Source organism: Papaver somniferum, chromosome 7 (genome assembly GCF_003573695.1).
Source record: "Papaver somniferum cultivar HN1 chromosome 7, ASM357369v1, whole genome shotgun sequence".
In the NCBI taxonomy this organism is placed as follows: domain Eukaryota; kingdom Viridiplantae; phylum Streptophyta; class Magnoliopsida; order Ranunculales; family Papaveraceae; genus Papaver; species Papaver somniferum.
In genome coordinates this window covers 107861154-107868383 of record NC_039364.1, presented here as the reverse complement: position 1 = coordinate 107868383, position 7230 = coordinate 107861154, and the positions used below count along the sequence as shown (strand labels likewise).

At 35.3% G+C, this 7230-nt stretch overlaps 1 long non-coding RNA gene across 4 annotated transcripts; it reads right to left on the bottom strand.

The window, feature by feature from the left end:
• Positions 1-1537: 1537 nt before the first annotated feature.
• Positions 1538-6284, bottom strand: LOC113292887. 4 transcript variants are annotated; one of them, XR_003331929.1, is made up of 9 exons: positions 6225-6258; positions 6041-6049; positions 5562-5624; positions 5360-5478; positions 5033-5264; positions 3712-3875; positions 3452-3603; positions 3119-3372; positions 1541-2144 (listed from the first exon to the last, which is right to left on the bottom strand). It is a non-coding gene; the product is annotated as an uncharacterized LOC113292887 (long non-coding RNA). The 4 variants fall into 4 exon arrangements; XR_003331927.1 differs by having other exon boundaries at positions 1538-2144; positions 5562-6049; positions 6225-6249; XR_003331928.1 differs by lacking the exon at positions 6041-6049 and having other exon boundaries at positions 1542-2144; positions 6225-6284.
• Positions 6285-7230: the final 946 nt, after the last annotated feature.

Here is a 7230-nt window from a genome sequence, read left to right as displayed (position 1 = left end):
TTTATTTGAAGCTATTTAGATCTTTATTTTTAATGTAATGGAGAAATTCAACTGAGATACGTATTTGAAGTTATTGTTACCTACAGATGAAGACAATCAACAAAGAATCAATCAAGGTATGTGGTTTATATTTGATTCTTAGGTTGATTTTTCAATTCGTCCAAATTTGTGTTTGGAGGTCTTATAGTTAGTTCAGATCTACATAAATAATCATGTTTTATGTACATTTTGTTACTAGATCTGATATTTTAGCTTCATTTGGTTGTTTTTGATATGCTTTTGAGTTTATTTTTGTGTATTAATCATCGGTACGTATGTGATATACTGGTGGATTTTGATGAAACAAGTTCAGATCTAAATAAAGAATCATGTTTTATGTTTATTTCATTAGTAGATCTGATATTTTTATGGTTTTTGGTTTGTTTTTCAGTTTTCTTTTGTGTATTAACTATCAGTACGTATATGACGTACTGTTTTCTTTTTGTTTTTACTATGAATCTATAGGTTTTCTCTTATTTTTTTGGTTTGATCCAGGAGTACATATATGGAATACTTAAATATGTGCTTTGATTCAGTTATATTTTATGGATTCATCACTTCTTCCTGACATGCAATTGAGTTTTTAGTTTATGAATCTGCAGTACGTATATGTCGTACTGATAACAACTTCTTTTGCTTTTGTTTTATTCATAGTTTCGCAGTTTAGTTTGCTATTGTGTATTAATCATCGGTACGTATATGATATATTAGTGGATTTTGATGAAACAAGTTCAGATTTAAATAAAAAATCATGTTTTATTTTTATTTCATCAGTAGATCTGATATTTTTATGGTTTTTGCTTTGTTTTTCAGTTTTCTTTTGTGTATCAACTATCAGTACATATATGACGTACTATTTTCTTTTTGTGTTTACTATGAATCTATAAGGTATCTCTTTTTTTTTTTTTGGTTTGATCCAGGAGTACATATATGGAATACTTAAATATGTGCTTTGATTTGGTTATATTTTATGGATTCATCACTTCTTGACATGCAATTGAGTTTTTAGTTTATGAATCAGCAGTACGTATATGTCGTACTGATAAAAACTTCTTTTTATTCTGTTTTATTCATAGTTTTGCCACTTTATTTTGGTTTGATCCATGAGTACGTATGTGAAATACTGAAATAGATGCTAGTTTTTTTGCTATGTTTTAATATTGTTATATTCTGGTCACATTTAGAGGTTCAATATGTCCAACGGATACATACTCTATGTGTAAGCAGTGCGGCAGATATATACCCAGATTTGCAAGTAGGCAGATATGTACTCAGATTTGTAAGCAGTTTAGCAGATATGTACTCAAATTTGTAAGCAGTATGGCAGATATGTACTCAAATTTGTAAACAGTGTAGCAGATATGTACTCAAATTTGTGGTCTTTTATATGTTTTAATTAAATTTGGACCTCCAGATAAATAAAATCCCGATTTGGTAGAAGTATTTTATTTCACACGTATTTAAACAATAGGGTATATTAATCATTTTCATGTTTTCAAAGAATTTTGGACCCTAGGATAAGGATAAAATCCGATTGGACCCTACTATAAATAACCTTATGGGCTTAGGACCAAACAAGAAATTTTCCTTTATCAATTTCCTATGTTTTAGAGTCCCCACCAAAACAGTGGGTGCCCGTGTACCATTTATACCGGAAGAGGGTAGGAGGCTATTACAAATTCTTCAAGAAACAGGACAATCAAAAAACATATGCTTGCCAGTATCTTCAGCATTACCACAAAGAAGACACTCGATGACGTGATGAAAACCCCACTCAACAAACTTGCCAAGTGTTACAATTCTATCAAGTGCAGCAAGCCATAAGAAGAAACAAAATAATTATAATCCTTCCTATGTGTACTTAGGAATAAAAGGAACTACTTAACATTCCTAAGAAACTTAAAACATAAAGATAATTGTTTACGAAATAGAAAAGCCAAGTCTTAAACTTCTATGCTTTGGCATGTTGATCAAACCCTTCCTTAAACAACCCTTCTCTTTCGCACATTGCAAAGAAATGACTGCTGCCAAGGCTTCACCCTATTCTACTGATCCCACTTGGACACAATACTCTTTCGTTTCCATAATTGCAACTTGTCCTTCGCCTGCCACCCAAATATCCAATACCACCCATGAACTGGTAAAGTTAGAGACACTATAAAATTCGAAACAACTAAAGGTTTTCTCCACCGTTAAAAGTGTTGCGCAACAACTGATCCCCAATGGAAGCATAATTATAATTATGGTTGCAAGAAGAAAAAGATTTATAAGATGCATAGATATGCTTTTTAACGAGAGGAGACTAGGCCCGGGCTTGATGTGATGAACTTTGAATAATTTGTCACACATAGACTTCCAAATGAACCAGAGAAAAATAGTGCAGAAAATAGGCCAAGAACACCACTAGAAGAGAAATCCTTATTAGCTTATTTGTCAGTTAACCACAGCAGCATGCAATATGAAGGACTACTAAGCGCCAAACGATTGCTGTTAAAAGAGAACCAAACTGCCTTACTGAAGAAGATCCTATATACTCCCATTAAGTAAGACACTCGCGGAGGTAGTCAGGATGTGTTGTTCAATTAACGGAATCCAATCACTACAAAATCAGTTTGTTTTAAAATAGCATACAAGAACTCCCACTCTAGTCTATCAAACACCAAGGAATCAAACTTTACCTTTCTTCTTTCACATGTGTGGATCACCTCATGTGCCACCACAATGCCTACCTGGAACACAGGCGGACTGGAAAAAGGACATATTTTGCACAAAAGTGGTTTTTCGTACGTTTGCAATTAATTTTCAGATGGTCTTGTAGCATATATTGCATAGGAGAACTAACTTTAGGTATTAGAGAAGATATATATCAGTATATTACTGGCATCAACATATATATTTCTATTTAAACACTATGGCATGTATTTAAGAAGGTGAAACTAACATACTTCATTCCACTGGGTCATATAATCAAATTAAGCTGATCATATTACATTTATATATATTGCAGGCCAAAACGAATCAATTAATAATCTACGCAACCACAAATAGACCAATTTCAGTTGTAAGTGAAAACAATTACCTCAATGTATCTCCCGAATCTCCGGAGAATCAGCTGAAAAACCAGCCTCAACATCTGGACCCTCGGAACGAGGCATAATAGCAACATCCAGACTCTCAGGAGGAGCCATAGTAGTATCATCTGGACCCTCAAGACGAGCCCTAGTAGTACCATTAGGTTCATGGGAACCTCTCGTATTATGGACAACAACCTCTCTGTGCATGGCCCACAATGCCAGTATCAGTCCACCAATCAGAACCAGAGATCCAACGAGTCTGTCAAAATAGAACTAGATGATTATTAATAAAACACTAACAAAAAACCAGTACAAAAACATAATAGGTTTGAAGTTACCCTCCAACATAGAAACGCTCGTTAGCAAAAATCACTGATAATAGCGAGACTAAAACGAGGCTGGATGGTGAAAATGATGCCACGAAGGGGGACCGCCTCATAGAAATGCAGCGGGTCAATAAGTATACGCCTAAAGCTGTACCTATGGCACCCTAGTATCAGATTTTACAAGAGACGAGTTAGAAAAAAAATACAAGTTAGGATAATAGAAAAACAGAGTAACCTATTTGGAATAAACGAAAACGTCAAAATAAACTTACACTGTAGAATACGGCTAAGTAAACCATATATCCCATCCCATTTCACCCCATACTCCAGACGCATGTTCAAAGATCACCGCTATAGTGGCACATGGAATCGTAGAGATAATATTCATCAGAAAAGAAGTGGTTAATGGATAATCAAACGTTGTCCTTAAGTAAGCCTGCAGTTGACAAGGGGCATACTTAGTAACATGTTATTAGTTCTGAAAGCGAGATAACAAGCAATCAATTTATATATTCTGAGGTATAAAGTTGAAAATTTTGGATGATTGTTGCCCAACAACCCCAGATTGAACTTTCACTTGGACATTTTTAAGAAAGATCGCGAAGAAACAGTTTAAACACCACATTGAGTCATATGTTCAATGCTCTCATGATCACAATCAAGCCAATAATCCAATAGCTCTAGCAGCATTATCCTGACCATCTACCCTAATTTATTCAACTAGTTGCAGTAGCTTGCCAGCTCCAGTTGATGGATTCAGGTGCTAACTTTGCAGCTGAATTTGCAACTAAAATTTCTAGATGGTTTCTTGGAAGTACAAATAAATTCCTACTCATTTCTACCAAGTTCTACAATGGTACAACATAAGTGAAAATAATTGTTTCTTATTACTAAATCTACTCAAAACATTTTATTTTTTGTGAGTGAATACACAGCAAATCAAGTACAAGAAAATAAAAGCATCCTTCCCTTTTTTCGGGCAAAAGAAATATACTATAGTTTTAAGATGTATGAGTGGGTCAGTTTGTAACTAGCAGTTAGACTTGACTGCAGCATCATTGTTTTCAGCTGGTCATTTTGATTTACAAGTAAACGTGTATCAAACATTATTTATAACAAGTTAACATATAATATGTACGAAATGCACAAGTTAAATGTAAATTGTAGAAAAACATAAACCACATAACATAAAAAAGTGTAAACTGGATGCAATGAAAATTCAGTCTGAGTTTGGATTATCACAATGCCATGTCATGGAAATATATTCCATCCACAAAGAATAAGATACCGTTTGCTAGTATGATTACACTGACGATCGAGTAGCCTTACCATACTACAACAGTAGTTGGGCAACAATAATGATTCGCATCACATATTACACAAACTTAAATCAGATGATGAATAGACACCCTTAAAGGTGTTAAATTTCTTCCAAATTTCAAAGAACAATAACCAAATCTAAAGCACTTGCGCCATCCATCTCAAATAGCAACTTAAGCATGTAGCAACACATGACTAGCACCAAGCAACTATATCCAACAATGACATAAAGCTATCTACCATGCTTACTGAGTAATACTTATAAACTCTTACCTGCAGATTCAGCCATGCTGAAGCTGACAAACAAGCAACAAGAACAAGAATAGGGCCAATTGCACTCTCCTTGACATTGCTAGAGTGCTCCTTCCAGTCCCAGAATATGCCAATGTTTGTTAGTACCATGGGGCCTCTAACTGTCGCGATGATCACTGCACCTCCAATAGATAGCAGGGTTCCAACACATTTGAGAAAACCATGAATGGTTCCCAGATTGATTTGCTCTTGCCTGAAAAACAGTTAAAAACCAAAACAAATCAATTTGACCTGCTGATGCATTAAGCTCTCGATATAAAATGAATTTTAACGAAAAGTCATTCAAACCCGACTAGGCGCCCTATAATCCATGTGAAAACAGGGGAAGAAGATTCGCAATGGCGTTAGCTGTTGTCGGGCTTGTATACTTGACGCCGGTGATGAAGCAACATTGGTTGAGCACAACACTACAGATATTTAATCATAATTAGCAATAAAAAAAATTAAAAGTTAGAAAATTTCTTTTATTGATTGGATGTATTAGACACACCCTAACATTGCACAACCACTAATCTGTGCCAGGATCCATCCAGTCAAGGGAGGCCTTTTATTCCTGCACAATAAAGAAAGAAATAACCAATAAGTTTAATGGACAGCATAGTTATAAAAAAACAAAATAATGGCCAGCATAAATAAGATCATTGTAAAATGCTATCATCCAGGTTAAAGGAAACTCTTCCTCTAAATCTAACTGAAACAATGGCAGTATTAGAATGTAGAATTCAACATGATCCATTCCATCTCCCCCACGTCCATTTAAAAAAAAAAAAAGAGCTTCACCAAAATGGTGTCAACACAGTTATTGGCGCGGATTTAATGGCAAACTCTCCTAGTTCAGATGAGAGTAAATCGGATGAACAAGAGAAAGATTCCTGAATGGCGGATACGTTGGTGTTTGTCTAGAAGGTAATAAGCAATGTTTCCAGCCATGAATGGAAGGGCTTCGATCCAAGGGTAACAAAATATTACCATTAGCTCCTAATATTGATAGAAGAAAGAAAGCTTCAGTTTCATCATCCTCGAATCCACAAGAAAGAAATATGGAGAAATTGGAGGAAGATATGAAAACAAAGAAGAATGATATGGCTACTATAATGGAGATGAAAGGATTACAAACTACCCATTCCAAATCAACAGATGGTTCAGAACCAACCTCGAATACGGAGAAACATCTGAGATAATTTGCTATTCAAAGTGGAGGCAAGAATCTCACCATACAATGGGGATTTGAATCCAGAAAAGTTGGATGGCTGGCTCAAGTCTTTGGAGGTTTTGTCAGCACCAAAAGATTTACCAAGGAGCAAAAGGTAAGCTTCACTAGGCTCAGACTTGAGGACACACTCTTATTTGGTGGGAAGCATACACATCAGGTTTGGTTCTTAACAACGAAACTCTGTGGTCCCATAATTAGAAGATTACAAACATAGGGGAGTTTCTGACTTATATTTTGAAGTAACTCTAACCTAAAAATAAGGTACAGATGAGTACTTGTAGGCAGAGAGGGAGAATATTAGAGAATACTAGTAAGTAAATTCTAGAGGAATAGAAGAAGAAGGGTACAACCAGTGTAGTCAATATCGGCCGTATCGGCCGATATATCGGGGATATTTCGGATATCGGTCCAGAACGATACGATAAGAAGGATATCGGGGATACGATATTCGCCCGATAATATCGGCCGTATCGGTCGAATATCGGCCGTATCGGTCGATACGAAATTTTCCTACATTTCCTGATATGAGACGGTATTGGTCGTTTTCTATAAAGTTTAAGGGTAATTTTCGCGAAGAAAGTCTTCCAGGTGGTAGTAGAGGTGCATGTAGCTCTCGAAGCAAGTCTACTAAAGTTACTCTTTTGTTTTTTTGATAAAATTGATGTTATCTATTATATCTTATCCGAAAATGTGTGGAGAAATGTTTAATATAAAATTATAGTCTCTAAATCTAGAACCGATATTTCAACGATAATATCCCCGATATAAAATCGTACCAGTGTATCGGTCCCGGCCGAGATGAACCGATATCCGATATTAACTACATTGGGTACAACTCCTTAGTGCATAACTTAACAGAAAAATGCAATAAGGATATTGCAGAGATGAAAAAAAGATTAAAAGACTTCGAAAGAAGGTTGAATTAAGTAAGGTTGCAGGAAGAACT